We start from the raw sequence: 18231 nt of genomic DNA, 5'->3' as shown, positions 1-18231 counted from the left end.
CTGATTGGCCTGTAGTTTCCTCGATCCATTTTTTTTCCTTTTTTGAAAATGAGAACCATGTCAGCTCTTTTCCAGTCCTCTGATAGTTTCCCAGTGCTCCAAGATCTTTGAAACATATGGTTCCGAGATCATGCAGGTTCACATCCCACCAGGCTCAAGGTTGACTCAGCCTTCCATCCTTCCGAGGTAGGTAAAATGAGGACCCAGATTGTTGGGGGCAATTAAGCTGACTTTGTAATAATGCCACTTGGGGTGTGTGTGAAAGCCCTAATAAGCAGGCATATACATAGAATGAAGGCTATTGCTAAGCTTGTAAGCCGCCCTGAGTCTTTGGAGAAGGGCGGGATATAAATGGAATTAAAATAAAAAATAAATAAATAAATAAAAATGTCTGCCAACTCCTTCAAAACACTGGATGTAATCCATTTGGTCCTGGTGATTTGAGCTCATCTTGAGTGGACAGATGTTGTCTTACATTTTCTTGCCTATTGTATTCCTAGTCTGTTTTTTGTTTTTGAGCTACTTTTGTTTTTGAGCTACTTTTTCCTTTTGCATGAAGACAGATGCAAAGAAAGAATTAAGCAGCTCTGCTTTCTCCCTGCTGCCCATCATTTCTTTGCCATCTTCTCCCATTAGTGAACCAATTGTTTCCTTGACTTTTTTTATTTTTTACAGGTTGAAAGAAACTTTATTATTTTTGACATTTCTTGCAAGACTTAGTTCATTCTGAGCCTTAGCTTTCTTGACTTCATCTTTGCATATTTAAGCTATTGCTGGTATTCTGCTTTAGTTATGTCCATCTTTCCATTTTTTATACTTGTCCTTTTTGTCTTTCAGTTTGTCACAGAGTTCTTTATGCTTCCTTTAGATAAGCTTGTTTGACATAATGTGTACAGTCCAGAGTTGCTTTAGATAGTGAGATGGGCAATCAATCAATCAATCAATCAATCAATCTGACACTGGCTTCACTTCCCTGAAAGAAAGCAAAATCTAAATGCCTTCATACAGTAAAAACAAACCACAGTTTCACTCTATGGTTTCTTCTGCTGGAATTAAGGCCATTAATCAGTGGTGCCAAATCTGAGTAATCAATCCAGAGATAACTCATTCTTCATATCCAAAAGGTCTGACCAGACTAATGCACCATGTAGTCAGCTTTATGGCTTAACATAAGAGATCCTAAACTTTCTTTGAGTCAGTGGGAATTTTGAAAATATGTTTTCACAAGATGCTAAATTATCAAAAAACAAACTGTTCCTCACCATATTCTTGAGCCTCTAAGAGTACCCTCTACCATAGCTGGGTTTCCCAGAAAAAATTATACCACAAATATATATATAAACTGTGTCAACCTTCATAAATAGTTTACTACCTACAGTAAAATAGTACAGACTATGTGAAAAGATTTATATACAAACAGCTTACCTGCAGACAGACAGCAATCCAGTAAAAGACCAATAACTATCTCAATAGAAATACTTTTGAAGAGAGAGAGGAATGCTGTTCCTTAGCTACAAGATGTGCATCTTAGACCTGCACATAATATCAGCTTATAATTAATATACATATGTTGCATCTGTACAGATAGCGTACCTTTATATTTTTCTTGAGCAGAAGAATTCACCTTCTAACAAAGCACCATCTTATTTTCTAATAATGCTTCTGAGGTCTATCTAGTGCCAAGAAACATCCTTGAAATTAAAGATACTGTTTGGGATGCTCTGCCTTGTTTCAAGCTATCTTCTTCTTTCTTTCTTTCTTTCTTTTTTTAAAGTAACCTTGAAAAATAAAATCAGATGAAACTAAGAAGGTGTGCTAAGAAGGTGTAAATTGGCTCTCACAAATATTAATTGGAGACTGTGGAGCTTAGCTCAACATCTACAAATAGTCTTGTCTTTTCTACAGAGAGGCAGAAGTGTTTAGAGCTTGCTAAACAGGCTCATTTCTATGCATAAGTGAGATTGGTCTGGGTTTACTAATTTTATGAAGAACAAAAACTGTCCCTTGTTGTTTTTACTGCCATTTGTTTATATAAAATATTCATATACCATGCCTCTCTGTCCAACAGGGACTCTCAAGACATCTAATAAGTAATAATTTAATCAAGACAAATTGTAAGAGGCCATAACACACAGTTAAGGAAAGGACAACCCAAGAACAAATAACATACTATCATTAACAAAAACAACAAAGAGAGCAATTCAATTGCCATTAGTCTTCACAAAGAAAATAAAAATCTGTCAAAATGTCCAAATGCAAGCAGATGGGAGACAAATGAATGTTGCAGTAAAGAAACTTCCAGAAGACAGTCACTATCATCCAGCAGGTTTACGTGACATAACAAATAGCAAAGAGACACTGAGCAAAGATGAAAATGAAGATGAAGTGAGCTAGCTAGGATGGAGTAGAAAAAAATTGGAAAGTCCTCTAAGGAATGGTTGGAATGTTGAACTTGGAGATGAGCTTTTTAAGAGAAGATACAACAACAATTTTTATATCTAAAATGCGGTCCATTACACAGAAGGCAAAGCAGATTTAATCTCTCCAGAAGGAATAACAAAATGGCAAGAAAGCAGATTTCAATCAAATGTTAGAAGATCCTTCCTAATTCTTCTTAATAATAATTGTTTGATAGTGAAAAAGGGTGGTAGATTAAGCACCTAAAACTGACACCACTTTTCAACATCAAACATATTTTGCAGATGTGCAATAAACTGACAATGAAGACATTAAAATATTAGATAGCTTCTATCTGTTGGGACATACTACCAACAGTAAAGAAACCAGAAGTAGAGCATAGGTCTATAGGTCAGCAATGAAGGTCTTAGAAAAGATATTCAGATGACATGTTCATACCTATGATTAGACTCATATAGGCAATGGGTTTCCTTATTACAGAATGTGGAAGTGAAAGCTGGATTTTGAAGATGTAGGATAGAAAGAGTATTAATTCTGCTGATAATACAATGGATAACTAAAAATAAATAAATGGATTGTAGAGGAAATCAGTCTAGAATTCTCACTTGAGTACAGATGAACAGGTTCAAATTAACATATTTTGAATTCATTATGCAAAAACACAGCTTTCTTGATAAGTCTATAATGGTGGAACATGGAAGGAAATAGGATGGCTAGCATAAGACGAACGGATTCAAATTGAGAATACTCAGTCATCAATATTGTGATTTTACCCAGCTTTACATCTCCACCCTGGGCCATAAAGTGATTCTGTGGAGGTACTGCTTGGGTGGGTTTGGACCGGAAACAACAGGCTCAATCCAAGCAAAACAGAATGGCTTTGGGTGTTGGAGCCCTCAGGTTCTGGGGACTTTCCATCTCTTGTGCTGATGGAGGTACACTGCCCCAAAGAAAACCTATGCACTATTTGGAGGCCCTGCTGATCATACAGCTCCTATTCAAAGAACAGGTGCAGTCATGGCCAGGAGGGCCTTTGATCAACTACATGTTGTGTACCAATTGTACCTATTCCTAGACCAGGAAGCCCTGCTCATGGTCACTTGTGCCTTAGTGAGCTCTCATATGGATTACTGCAATGTGCTCTACATGGTGCTGCCCTTGTAGAATATCCAGAATGCAAAACACTGCTGCATGGGCAGTTATGTGTTTCCCTCGATCAGTGCATGTTATGCTTTTGCTGCTTGAGCGGCATTGGTTGCCAGTTTGCTTTTAGATGATATTCCAGGAAAAGCTTGTGCGATGGCTATATTGACTTATGGATAGAGGTGCTCTCCTCAGCTGTGAATTTTAGATTTGTATATGATTTTATGGTTTATATTGTTTTTATTATTGTTTTTGCTTTAAGTGTTTTAACTCACATAACTGTATGTGAGCCTCCCAGAGTCCAATATTAAGATGGATGACTATATAAATTTGATTAATAAATAAATAAAATGATTATGGGTGCTCTGTTGGATGACATGAAAGACAAATCTGGGGATAGAGCATTCTGGAAAAGTCTATATGTATGATCACTAAGAGTTACCACAGTCTTGATGCATACAATCAATCAATTGCATTCTGGACTACAGATATGCATTTTGCAAATCATGCTAACCACAAGGCACTAGAATAACTTTCTCCATCCTGTTGCTCTACATATATGGTGAGCTACAAGTTCAGTTATCTCCATGTTGATATTGAGAATTATGGCAGTTGTAATCTAAAACATCTAGAGGGTATCAGATTGAGGAAAGCTGATTTAGGGATCTAAAACTAGATTTAAAAAACACTTCAAATAGGATTCAGATATGTATCTTCAGTTGTACCTCTTGGTGGTACTGGAGGTATAGCTATGAAATAGCCATTCCTGATTTCACAAATCCAACCTGCGCTTCAATGATCCTGCCTTACTTTGTCAAAGCTGCAGCAAAAGGGAATTAATTGTGTGCACAATGTGATCCCAGGGCTTCCTTTGCTGGTGGAGACTAAAGAAGAGCTGGTGCTCAGTGAACAGGCAGAAATGTTTGCATAAGTGGATTCACCCTAAAATAGATTGGACCTTTAACAACAACAACAAAACCCTTGAATCAGATGTAGGGAGGCTGCTGAATCCAAAAGGAACTATATAATTAAAGGCTAGGGTGGGGTAAGTGCCAAAACAGCCATGCCCATCTGCAACTGCAGAAATAAGGGTGAGGAAATTGGAAGAAATCCAGGATAGAATAGGAGACTTGGCATAAATCAGGTGGTGGTTGGCTAAGATGGAGCCAGCGCAGCCAGGTTGCAAATTAGTGATTTTCCTTGTATTTTTAAATTCATGACTATTATGGAAATCCAGAAAGCCATGTTATAGTCTTTCCATCCCGATCCTTTTGTCCTATTGCCCATCCTCTCCACTGTGAGGCTCAGTGAAAATCCTGCTTTCCATGAGGTGATGAAGCAAGAGAAATCATTTCTAGTTATTTTCCCAATATATAGTAATTCTCAGGGCTTTTTTTCTCATAGAACGCTCAGAACGGAGTTCCGGCACCTTTTTTGGATAGAACCTTCTGGAGTAGACAAGGTGGGTTGTATGACATGTGTGAGTTCCGGCACCTTTTTCTTTTACAAAAAAAGCACTGGTAATTCTAAAGGAGCAACAATGATATTTACAATTTGCTATGTGGGCTCTGTAGATAGTAAACAGATCTCAGCTGTATCCTCTGCTTAATTAGAAAGCTACAGGCAGGACAGAAAAATTACTGAAAGTTACAGGCAAACTGGTTGCCAGTCATAAAAATACTACTGCAAAATAGGAGGCTGCAATAGATGGCATGCTTTGTATGCAGGCCCCAATTTCACTCTCTGACATCTCCAGAGAAGATGAGAAAGGCCTTTATGTAAAACCTGAGGAGTCCTGCCAGAAAAAGCCATCCTGAACAACACAGGCCAGTGTCTGATTCTGTATAAAGCATCTTCCCAGTTTTGTAAATGATTCTAGGATTACAGAAGCCAAGGAAGCATAAAAACTATAAAGAAAAGTGGTTGAATGAGTAGATAGTCTTCTTGCCTTAGAATCAAGATTAAAAGCTCCAGCTGTAAGAAAAAGCTGGATTAGTCAACTAATTGATACCAACGTAACAATGTAGTTAGTAAACTCACTCTGAATATCATTCTAAGAATATCCTGACTGGTGGCTACAAAGATCACAATGACCGATGAAAAATGTGTAGTATTAAATATAAAAATTCAACAGTTACACTTGATGGTTGAGTACACAGCACACCTAAGTTCACAATTGACATTATGCTTTTTATCTTTGCTTAGAGTATTGTTCATAAATAGTAATTTATGGCTTAGCATGATGTACAAAGCCAAAACCATGTTTTCCTGCATTTCATCTACATTGTTGAATTTATTTATGTCTCCAAGTTTGGGTTTGTGACCACTACACATCTGGAAGTCACTAGATGGGTGAAAAGCATTCTAATCTTCATGCCATTAAAAAAAACACCCTAGCATATCGCTGTTTTATCGAAATGAATCCACTTGTTAAATTGTCCATTGCCTATCATGAAGACTAAACTTTGATGTGGGAAAATTATGACTTTGAATATGAATAAACGGGGTTTGTTGAAAATTAGTTAAAATTTAAGAAATAGACACCCATACTACTGTGACACAAAAAAGAGCAAAAAAGAGAGAGAGACCTGAGACTGCAGTTGCTGAATAACAAGAGTGTCACTTGTTGGCCTCCTTCCAATTAGAGAACAGTTCCTGTAATTCAACCCCCACCCCACTACCCTCCATCTCTGCAGTCTGATGTAGGATGGATGTGGAATGCCACAGGGAGCCCCCTCACATTCCTGGACGCCATTGCGCCACTGTCAGCCCAGGAATGTAGTTAACAAGTTGTGTGTGGGAAAGTAGAATCAGTAGAGACCTTGAATGTCACAGCTCCCAGTTGAGTAAACAACTGTTTTCTGGCAGCCGTTCAGCTATACACCCTAGAGACCTTGAGCAAAGAATTGGAAAGAGGTCCCCTCAGTACAAAGTCTAATAAATGACTCCCTCCCCCAGCTTGTTCGGCTGGTCACTGGCCAGCAAGTCAGCCTTTCAAACCCACAAGGCTTTGAAATCCGCTCAATAATGACCAGTCATCCACCAGCAGAAGAAATTCCAGGAAAACTCCCTAACATGAGAGTGAAGAAAAGAGAGACTGCAGAAATAGATTTCCCCAACAAACTGGGGTTGGAGACGGGTAGAAAAAATTAAAAAAAAATTCAACTACCAGGAAGGGAACTCCATATTATGGCTTCCAAGAATAATGAGCCAAAAGCACTTTATGCTGTGGCCAATTTAAACTTTTAAAATATCACAAATAATTATTTCATAATTGTTCTTCATGTCTTTGTTCCCTCTAGCAAATACTTAATGACCTACTCAAGCTTGATTATTCCTATCTGGTACCTTCTAAGAGTAGGAGTGGTTAAGCAAACCGCAGAAGCTTTTTTTAGGCTTTGTTAAATATCTAAACTGGAAACAACTGGTTTTTCTTCTCCTGGCAAGTGAGAATTACACCAGCTCACTAAGTGATACTGGGAATGGGTTCACAGACTGCTTTGAGCCATAGCGTAATTTTATTCTCTGAGGTTTAGCATGTTGTTGAAGCCTACTGTGGTTTGTTCAATGAACCTTGTTTAAAGAAACCATGACTTAGCACATATACACCTTCTATCGCTATATGATCCACAGTTACTAGGAAATTGTAGTTGCACATTATTAAATCCTTAAATGTGTGCAATCTTTCTTTTATATTGCAGATCCATTAGATTCAAAATATTTTAACTCCTGCTGTTGCATGAACATCACTGCCCACTCTGCCATGATTTGGTAATAATGTATTACCGAGACAAAGGACAAGAGTAAAACAATTGATATAACATTTGCTAATAGACATAGTCCTCAACTTATGACTACAACTGGGACCAGAATTTCCTTTACTAAGCAAGGCAGATTTTGGACCTTTTTTTGCAATGCTTGTTAAATGAGTCACTGCAATTAAATGAATCATGTGATTGTTAAGCGAATCTGGCTTCCTCCATTGACTTTGCTTGTTGGAAGCCAGTTGGGAAGCTCACAAATATGATGGCATGGCCCTGGGACACACAACATCATAAATACATCCTGGTTGGCAAGTGCCTGGATTTTGATTACATGACTGTGGGGATGTTTTGATGGTCATAAATGTGAGAACTGGTCACAGGTCATTTTTTTCAGTGCCATTATAACTTTGAACTGTTGCTAAACAAATGATTGTAAGTCAAGGACTACCTGTACTGCTTTAAAAGGAGGTTAAAGGAGACAGTTCAGTAATCAATATCTATAAAGTATCTATAATGTAAACAAACACAATTTTGTCACAAACCGGAGAGATTTTATCCAGGTGACCAGCAAAATTAATCAAACTATTGTCCAAGTAATGCTTTTTAACACTTTCTCAAACACACACATATATACACACACATACTCTCACACACACATTTATATAAATATGATTATGTTGTCAATATTATTCTATTTGTTTCTTTAATTTTTTAAAAAAATCACCATGGCACTTTTGAAGTAAAGCTAGGAATCGCCTTAAGTTACAACAGAATGCTTTAATACTGTATGACACACACACACACACACACACACACACACATCTGTAGGCTGTCCATACAAGTTACAGACTCTCCGTTTCCAAAGGAGACTGTTCCCTTTCTCATTCTCACCCCCACCATCTTTTCTTACCACACACTGCTTGGTAACTTAGATGGGGGAAGGACACTGTCTGGTTTTGGGGAGGTGACCAAATAAGACATGAATAACTGCTTTTTCCTTCACCATTTTGTACAACTGGAGAGGGGGGGGGGAAGAGCCCATGCCAGTGGGCTGGCCAATTGCCCACTTCCCTATCATGGAGCATCAGGCATTGACTCTGAGTAGAATGCACTATTGTTTCTCAGCCTCCAGGCCTTTTCCTGTCCTCATAAGAGGTATAGTTGCAAACAAAGGCAAAGCTAGACAGCACAGGGTGGAGGCCAAGCCTGCCTCCTCCTTTATGTACCACACCCTGCTCTCTGCAGCACCCTTACAAATCAAATGGATGGACACTGTTACTTTGAAGAAGAAAGGGCCTATTTTTACTTCCACAAGCCAAAAATAAATGGGCTACATGGACAGCTTAAGCACTTGAGATAAAATAATTTTCCAGAATGCTCCAGCTCTGCCTGTTGGTAAGCTGTTTGCTAATTTGCCTAGGGATTCATCTCATTCTCTTCTTTTACATTCAGCCTCTATCTTGACTCTCTGTTGCAGGTTTCAGGAGAACTAACTACATGATCCATTGCCATATGATTTCCTGGATTCTCCCTCCTGGTAGAAGAATCCAGTTTGGGACTCCCTATTTCTACTTCCTTGCCAGTGTCTCCAGCTACTACACTCTAAGGTACTACATAACAGGACAAGGTAGATGACTGATTTCAGGATTCAAAAGATCTTAAATCCTTCTTTCTCCTGACCTTTCTCCATGGGAAAAATGTAGACCAGCTGTTTTTAGGTCAAAGCGTTCCAAGCTACAAAATGTCCTAGTAGCAGTAATTGCTTTTTCTACAAGTTTGCCAACATAGTGAAACCACTGTGTCCTTTTATTGTTGTTCTTGTAGTTAAGCATCAATGTGCATAAAGCTTAGAGTCCAAGATCAATGCAGGATACAGGATTCCATTTAAAATATGGGAAAGAACAGGAAAAAAAGAGAAATAGAACAAATATGTCATAGCTTCACTAGGAAAAAAACATATTGATGGTATTGGCAATCAACAATATGATCTTTCTGGAGATCTTTAAATGCAGGCTGGGTGATCACCTTTTGAAGATTACTTCTAAAAGGAGCAAGAGACTGATCTAAATTATCTAAAAAGCTTTTTCCACTCCAAATGGTATAAATAATATGATTCACGCTATCACTAAGTCATAATGTAAATTGTTTGGCTTAGCATGTCATATGAATCCAGTCATCAGTGACTTATTTAAAAAAAACGTAGTTCAGTGATGGAAATCATAGTTTAGAACAATAACTTAATACTATCCTATTTTACTCCATTCTCCATACTTTCACACTTTGGCATCACAGTCTATATAGCAACATTGGATGTGTGGGATTTAAAATTCATTGGCTGCTAGCGACCCTGCCCAGACCTCTGCTCAGAAATCCCTAGTCACATACACCCCAAAAAACTCCTTTAACATGTTGTTTTATATTTATGAGAAATATACATAGGCATGCAGCTGGGATGGGATTGCTTCAAAGGAAGGTGAGACCTCCAGCCATCATCTTCCTTTCCCACATAGAGTCCTAGAAAAGATAGTGACTGTCTAGAAGTCTCCCCTTCAATGCAAATTGATGCAGCCTAACCCCAAAAAGGGGTGGGGGAGAGAAAATAGGACATTTCTCCCATTTACTACTATCTAAAAATAGGGTTGGAATTTGGGCTGATTAATGCAAAGGTTGATGAGAGAATGCAGGCTAGCACAACGATAACTGGAACTACCGGTGCTTTTTTGTAAGTAGGCATGTTGCAGTTATGCATTTTGGGTGTGTACATTGCATAGGACAGATACTGTTTACATGGGCACCCAAAGGGAACCAAACGATGACACATCCAACATAAGTGTCACCTAATTGCAGCACTGGAATAATGTTATTGCATGTGGGTGGTCATTATGGCTTCACTGTAATTTGTTGCAGACGCTTCTAAGCAGGTAGTTGGGTTCACACATTTGATTAAGTAATAGTTAACTGTGATTTATAGTAAAACTATAATAGCTGCAGTTTATACCATGATTTATTAATCACAGCATTTAGTTTGTGTATCATACTAAGCCAGAAGTGAACAAACCATGGTATATGAATCCAATATGGACATGTTTTTTTTCATTATGAGTTTTTTTTTTAAGTACTGGAGGCATACTGTGTCCCAGCTGCAAATATCAGGAAGGCCATTAGATGGCAGCAAGAGAATGCACAAACTCTAATCCTTCACCATTATCTAGTGGTTGTCCAGATATCTGCAACTCAGATATGCAAATATACAGACAACCAGGCACAGTAGGTATGGCGCACATCTTCTAATGGTGCCTCTAATGATTTCTGAATGTTCAAAATATGTCCACCATCTCAAAAATCCAAATACTGTATTTTCTCTCCTCTGCCTATTTCAGATATCAGTCTGATTATTTCAAAGTGTGTAATTTTTTTACATGTTAAAAAGTTTGATTGAGCTATCTTGAATAATTCTGCCCTCTGTTACTTTTCTCTTTCTCTGTCACCACTTCACACATAAGCCATAATCACCAACAGCTCTTTAACATAAACCATAAGGAAGTGAGAACAAATAGATTACAGTGAGCCAATCAACAAATATTCCACTGCCATCATCAAGGTTTTTTTTGCAAGTCTGGAAACTAATATTTGGAATACCCATCTTGTTAATATCCAATGACTGATGAAAAGCATTTGGAAAATTAAATTGAGATTTTGGAGGATCCATTTTGAAATTCTTGTCCAAGTGTCTTGAATTCTATTGGCATACTTGTCTCCCTTCCAGCTGTTCAGATTTATATTTTGTATTTGGAGCTCCCTGAGACACAAACACTTGACTTTTCCCCTTCCCTTCTGTGGTAGCCTTCCCCCATCTTGTCATCAAAGGAGTTAGACTGCAATTCTCTTCATTCCCAATCAACATGACTATTGATTGAGTTCAGTGGAGTGATAGGAACTTGGCATCTCCCATCTGGATGCAAGCTTCAGAGGGTTGGCTCCATTGCATCTCAATCTGGAGACAAAGTTTAATAATCTCATAAAATGAAGCCAGCATATATATCAAGAAAGGAGAAAGGAGAATACGTGGCCATTAAATTTCTCCAATAACCATGAGCAGCCAACCTGCAGATTGGGCAAATAAATAGCCATCAAGTCCTACTGTAATCTTCCCCATTCTGATGGTCTGTATCGATTTTCTCTTTCAATTGTTACACAGCCTCTAAAATTATACCTGCAGTAACATATGCAATTTGTATGTATCTCTCTATTATTTTTGTTTTCTGATCTAGGTATGATTTGGGGGTGGGGGAGGGATTCTGTATAAATATGGTTACCCTAGTGCTGAGCTTCTCATTTATTCAAGGAAACTGAGATTCCAGAATGCTTCCTTTTGAATGGAACCATTGTGCTCTGCAATATCCTGACGCAAACTGCTCTAATCTTAGATCCTTCAGATGTGTTAAGGTTTCAACTTCTAAGAGTGATCTTTGGAGGGCACCAGAAGACTGTACATGGAAGAGTATCTTTACCATTGTCCTGCCTTCTCAGTAACATAGTTGACCCAACATGTTTCCTCCTTTAAGTAGTGAACTGAAATAAATCTTCTTAGTTAAGAAGATAAAGATAGAATCAGAATCCACGTTGGTCTGGCTACTATAGAATGGTTTAAGTGTATTCTACAGCCTTGGAATAATGAGATGCTGAGAGGAGTGGGGAAGAAAAGAGAGTTATAAAGGCCTGCAGAGAGCCCCCTCCCCAACCAGATCCCTCCTAAAACAGATGCCAATGTGGAAAAGATTTGTTCTGCATTCCTGAGCAGGCATGATTACAGCTCTCTTGGAATTGCCCCCTCCACCCTACAACAAAAAGAGAGATGTCTTTTTGTGGGGAGAAGGATGTGATCCTTCAATGAGAAGATGGAAATACTCATCTGACAAAGGTTTTGTGGAATATTGCCAGCTTTTGTGCAAAGCATATGTTGAAATGAAACTCCATGATAGGATGAATTACACAGCTTTCCTACATATTAAGTTAATCAGATGAATGAAAAGTTTGGTTCTCCTTTCTTGGAGCTCAAGGGAATAGTCAGCTGCTCATTGGCAGAAATGTACAAACATCATGGCCTGCTGCATTCAGATCTATTGATCTGACAGAAAAATCCTACCCCTTTAAATAAAAACTAAAGGAATGTGGTGCTCCTGCATGTTAATAATAAATTGGCGTTCCAGGTCTAGTCTCAGAAAGTCTGCCATGAAGTAAATTATTGTTAACTCCATTTTGTAAGTATCCAGACCTTTTAATATTTGACAGATGCTACATCAAGCAAAATATATACTTTATTTAAATTTAAATCCTTTCAAAACTCACAATGGCAAAGAAACAGATTGCAGTATTATGACTGAACAGATGGAAACTAATCAAGAAGAGAAGCAACCTAGAACTAAGGAGAAACTTCCTGACAGTTAGAACAATAAACCAGTGGAACAACCTGCCTCCAGAAGCTGTGAATGCTCCAACACTGGAAGTTTTTAAAAAGGGACTGGACAGCCATTTGTCTGAAATGGTGTAGTATTCCTGCCTGAGCAGGCGGTTGGACTAGATGACTTCCAAGGTCCCTTCCAACTTTATTATTATTATTAAGTTTAGGTCTAGTTATGGACAAGCAGTACTACAATACAGGTAAGTCTAGATGAGGATGTATCATTAGATGCATTCCAACGGTCCAAAAGTCATAGATAAACGTCTTAATGGCATCTGCCCATAATTTGGAAATCTTTCTGCTTCTTTGGGCAATTGTTCTCAGGCTAAACTAGCCTATAGAGCACTGTCATGATAAATATTATAGGATTCCGTATACTGCACATACTGCCTCAAGCTCAGAGGTACAGCTGTGATTAAACTACAACTCAATCAGCGTGGAGGCTATGTCAAAGACAAAATACAAAATATTTAATTTCATGTGCTCTTTGGTGAAAGGGGTTATTAGGTCTTTTTGAGCAGAATTTTTAAACTTAATGTGCAGAAACTGAACATGTTAAATCTTTCTTCTTCTTTCTTCTTCTTTCACTCTAGACGAAAATAAAGCTAATAATATTCTTCTTGACAGAGGTCTTTCACAAACATTAATCAAAATACATTATTTCGTTTTTCTTTCTATTCACTTTAATATATATATATATATATGTTTGCTTTGTGACCAAAATTAAAATAAAACAGAAGAAGTGATATAAAATCATAGGAGACTTCAAGTGAAGGATGACCATGGCATGACTGCCTACAAAATTGTTATGAATGAGGTAAGCAGTTGCACATAAAGACATTGGAAGTATATCATTTCAACAAGAAAGTTGAGTGTAGCCAAGCCATTGTACAGGAGTATGCAACCTTTCCAGGGCAATTTCAGCATCTGCCCACTGAAACATGCACCCATGGACAGAATTTGTGCTTAACACGTACTGTATATACAATCAAATGTGTTTAAATGATCCTCTTCAGTTTAGTATTTATGAATTTCCACTTTTTATCACATAAGTAATTACCATTTGGCATGAGCTTCTGAGGGTTTCTTGGAGTTGCCTCCAAAGCCGTGAGAGATATATGGGGTTCTGGAGTTTCCGTTGTGCATTTCTGAGTTACAGCTTTGTGATATTCCCCATGGAACATGACTTAAATGCCTCAGACATTACAGAATAATAGAACATAATAACAAAGTTGGAAAGGACCCTGGAGGTCATCTAGTCCAACCCCCTGCTCAAGCAGGAAACCCTGTGACATTTCAGAGAAAGGTTGTCCAATCTCTTCTTAAAAACCTCCAGTGTTGGAGCATCCACAACTTCTGGAGGCAAGTTCCATGATTAATTGTCCTAACTACCAGGAAATTTCTCCTTAGTTCTAGCTTGCTTCTCTCCTTGATTAGTTTCCATCCATTGCTTCTTCAGATGCCTTCGGATCCTTTGAAAAATAGATTGACTCCCTCTTCTTTGTGGCAACCCCTTAGATATTGGAACACAGCTGTCATGTCACCCTGTCCTTCTTTTCGTTAAACAAGACATACCCAGTTCCTGCAACCATTCTTCATTTGTTTTAGTCTCCAGTTTCATAATCATAAGGGACGTGGTGGCTCAGTGGGTTAGGACGCTGAGCTTGTCGATCTGAAGGTCAGCAGTTTGGCAGGTCGAATCCAGAGTGCCACGTAACAGAGTGAGCGCCTGTTACTCGTTCCAGCTTCTGCCAACCTAGCAGTTCGAAAGCACGTAAAAATGCAAGTAGAAAAATAGGGACCACTACGGTGGGAAGGTAACAGCGTTCCGTGTGCCTTTCGTGTCTAGTCATGCCGGCCACATGACCACGGAGACGTCCTCGGACAAGCGCTGGCTCTTCGGCTTTGAAACAGAGATGAGCACCGGCCCCTAGGGTTGGAAACGACTAGCACGCATGTGCGGGGGAACCTTTACCTTTTTTTTTATAATCATCTTTGCTGCTCTTCTCTGCACTCTTTCTAGCTCATAGAAAAATCAGAAAATGAGTTGCTACATTTACACATTGCACTATTTTTTTTTTAAAAAAAGTATATGTTAATATGTTCTTGAATCCTCTGGTTCTTTCACTTTTTTCTAATGGTAGAGCGAGAAAAAGAATGAAGTCACACAAAAATCAGCTTGAAAAGTTTTGATGGTGACATTTGCTTTTTCATATTGCCCCTCTTTATTCAATCACTGATTACAGTGCTGCAAAAGGGTGGGTGGAATTTAAATTTTGGAATGGTCTACTAAGGGATTCTAAATTCTTTGCCTTCTCAATTAGGCTTTTGGGATAGAAGAAAGTCTGTGTGAGGAGAATGGAATCCGGTCTGTTGCTTCCCCCCCCCCTTCCTTTTTTTGTTACAGGATTCTGAACTTTGATGCTGCAGATAAATTCCTTAGTTGAACAAGTTTTGTGCTTTATAGTAATTCTGTGCCCCACCCTGACTGTTAGCTGCTAAGATTTTCATAAATATAGGTCTTTCAAGCCTGAAGCCTTGGTATCATCATCATCATACTATTGTTCCCAGGGTTTATAGGTGTTTGTTCCTTACAGTACTTCCTTTTAAATAGGCTCTACGTTGCTTTCCAGAAAAAGCTATGGCAAAACTTAAAACTTTACTCTAGAGACTATGGGCAGCCTTAATATCATTTCCCACCCTTTATCTTTTCTGAATACAACAATATGAATATCAAACTACATGGCAACCTATGTAAATATATTTAAAATGTTAATAAAGAACTTCCTTTATGAAGAGAATACTTCTTGTTATTGCTTATCACATGAAAAAAGGGGTAACACCACTGCTTCCTAATCTTCTGGTAGAATATAGTGTCAACCACACAGCAGTATCATTAATTTGAAGGACACGGTTATATTTTCACCAATGCCATCCTAACTGAGCCTCATTGTTAGGAGGAAAGCCCATTGTTATAGGAGGAAAGTATTTCTCTGTTTTAGAAAAACTTTAGCAGGAGTATTCAGGTATGTTTGCACTGGTTTGAAAGATTAGCAAACTCTTCCACTGTGCCAGAACTGCCGGCATCCAGACAGGAACAATAGAACTTCAGTCTGAAGATTGGGACAAACTGTATTTCCTGAATCAAAGTATGGGAGTTTGGTGGTACAGGGCCCCATTAAGACCCTTGTAGATTCTCGGGCCATTTATCTTCATAGGTTTTCACTGCAGTAATAAGCCAAAATTTTAGGATTATAAAGGTATTTCCTTCACTTATATTTTCAATGAGATATAGTGAATTTTATTTTGTCGAAGGGTGCACGATGTCACAAAATTAAATTGCAATGAGTATACATGTGATGAAGTAATAGTAATGAATTAAATATATTTAACTTGGATGCTATATAAATTGATTTCCCTGTCATATTTTCAGTTTTTTTTAAAAAACAACAACCTTAAAATACATTAATAAACTCCAAACGTTTTATAGGCCCTAGGCCAGTGTTTCTCAATCTTGGCAACTTTAAGACGTGTGGATTTCAAGTCCCAGAATTCCCCAGCTAACATGCTGCCAAGGTTGAGAAACACTGCCCTGGGCACTGTGAATAATATGAGCGTGCCACAGTAATATATTCGTATCCGCTGTTTTGACAAAAAGTGTACAAGATAACTGAGGTTTATGATTGAATTGTACTGAAACCAGAAAACATATTAATCAAGTATGTCCTGTAAGGGTTAGCTGCAAGGTAATTCATATATCTTATTAAGTCATGGTATGTTTAATCATACTTTATTGAATCAGTCACAAGTGGCTGGTTCCCATAATATGCTAAACCAGCATAATATGCTAAGCCAGCAAAGCAATAGTATGCATGTATGTACGTATGTATGTACGTATGTATGTATACATGCATGTATGGATGGATGGAATCTCACCATGTAAACTTAGCTATTAACAGATATCTTATGTTTTTCTAGGCCATATGGTTTGTTTGTTTTGTCTCATTATGTTGTATGAACCTAGCCAATATGATTGCATTAACTAGTTAACTGTGTCTTATTCATAAATCAGAATTAAACAAAGCATGGTTTAGAATGATATATGAATCTATCCCATAGGTTCTAGCCAGAACTCTGATAACTGCCCTCTGAAGGGCAGCTTTGAACCTATTATTAAAGCCACCACGATCTAGAACATATTACATTAATCTGTCCTGGAAGTGATTAGGCAGACCAGTTTCTCCAGAAACGGGCACAGACAAAACAGAGGTGGCATGCATGTACCATGAAGTCAGTTACTGAATTAACATGTTTTCTGAGCTTTGTGTTGTGATTCAGGGTCAGCCTGTGTGTTCGGCAGTTGGGTCGGACAACTCAGAGGAGGTGGAGGGGGGTGTTGAAGACCTTGCTGAGGGGGTTGAAGATCTTGCTGATGAGAGCCCTCAGCCAGGCCCCTCCCACTTGGTTACCACGGAGACCCAGCTGTGTGAGCCTGACAGCGTGGATGAAGATGACCCACAGCTGGCCCTGTTCAAGGACGCCCGACGCAGGAGGCAGTCAATTAGGAGTAAACAGAGGAAGGCAATGGGGCTTCTCGGAAGGAGACAGAGAGAAGCCACGCCCTGAACTCTATATAAGGGGAATGTGTGGGGAGGGCTGGTTTGCTGAAGGCAACCGCTTGGATAGTTCGTGTTTCTTAAAGCTCCTGTTTCTTGGTTCGTGTCTTGTTTGTTTTTTGTAGCTATAAATTTGGCAGGTGTAATTCCAGCCTCTTGCCGTTTGTAAAGGGGTTGTCCCTGCCTTTTCTGCAGGGCCAGTAGCAGGCTGGTACAGAACACTTTGAAATAAAGTACATGAAACCATCAACTAATCAAATATGCTGGTCTTGTACAACATGAAAGATGAAAACCAATGACTTGGTTACATACGTAGTATGACTACAGATACAAGGTTTAGAAAAGCACTCCTAGTCAAAGACAATAGTTGATTGTTTAGCAATAACTTTTAGGCTGTAAAGCTGCTGCTTTAAGGATAAATGTAAGTTCCCTTGCAGAGGGTGTAACTCTATTCTACATTTTCAGAATCCCCAACTAATTATAGTTCCATTTTCATTCTATCGTCTTTTGATACAACTTGGTCTTAGTGTGCAATATACTGCATGTACTGAGCCACCATCCTTCCCCAATACTACTGTTTGGGTAATATGCAAACTCATTTATTTGAACTGATCAACCACATGTTGAGTAATAAAGGAAGGAAGAGTTCAACCAGAACAACTCATGAAAATATTATGCTTTAAACATAATCATCTTAAGGACTCAAGGAGGGAGGGAGGGAGAAAGTCAAAGAACACTCTGAAAGTGGACTTCTCCAGCAACTCGATGGAACAGTGAATGTGTGTTTGTGGATATTTTTAAGAAGTATTTTAATGTGATATATGGGTGA

The 18231-nt window shown here is 38.5% G+C and overlaps 1 long non-coding RNA gene across 1 annotated transcript; it reads right to left on the bottom strand.

Annotated features, from left to right (window-relative positions):
- Nucleotides 1–657: 657 nt before the first annotated feature.
- Nucleotides 658–1757, bottom strand: LOC310642879. The gene is made up of 2 exons (XR_014492978.1): nucleotides 1594–1757; nucleotides 658–973 (listed from the first exon to the last, which is right to left on the bottom strand). It is a non-coding gene; the product is annotated as an uncharacterized lncRNA (long non-coding RNA).
- Nucleotides 1758–18231: the final 16474 nt, after the last annotated feature.

This window comes from Vipera ursinii (genome assembly GCF_947247035.1).
Source record: "Vipera ursinii genome assembly, chromosome: 6".
NCBI lineage: Eukaryota > Metazoa > Chordata > Lepidosauria > Squamata > Viperidae > Vipera > Vipera ursinii.
This window is presented reverse-complemented; position numbering and strand designations above follow the sequence as displayed.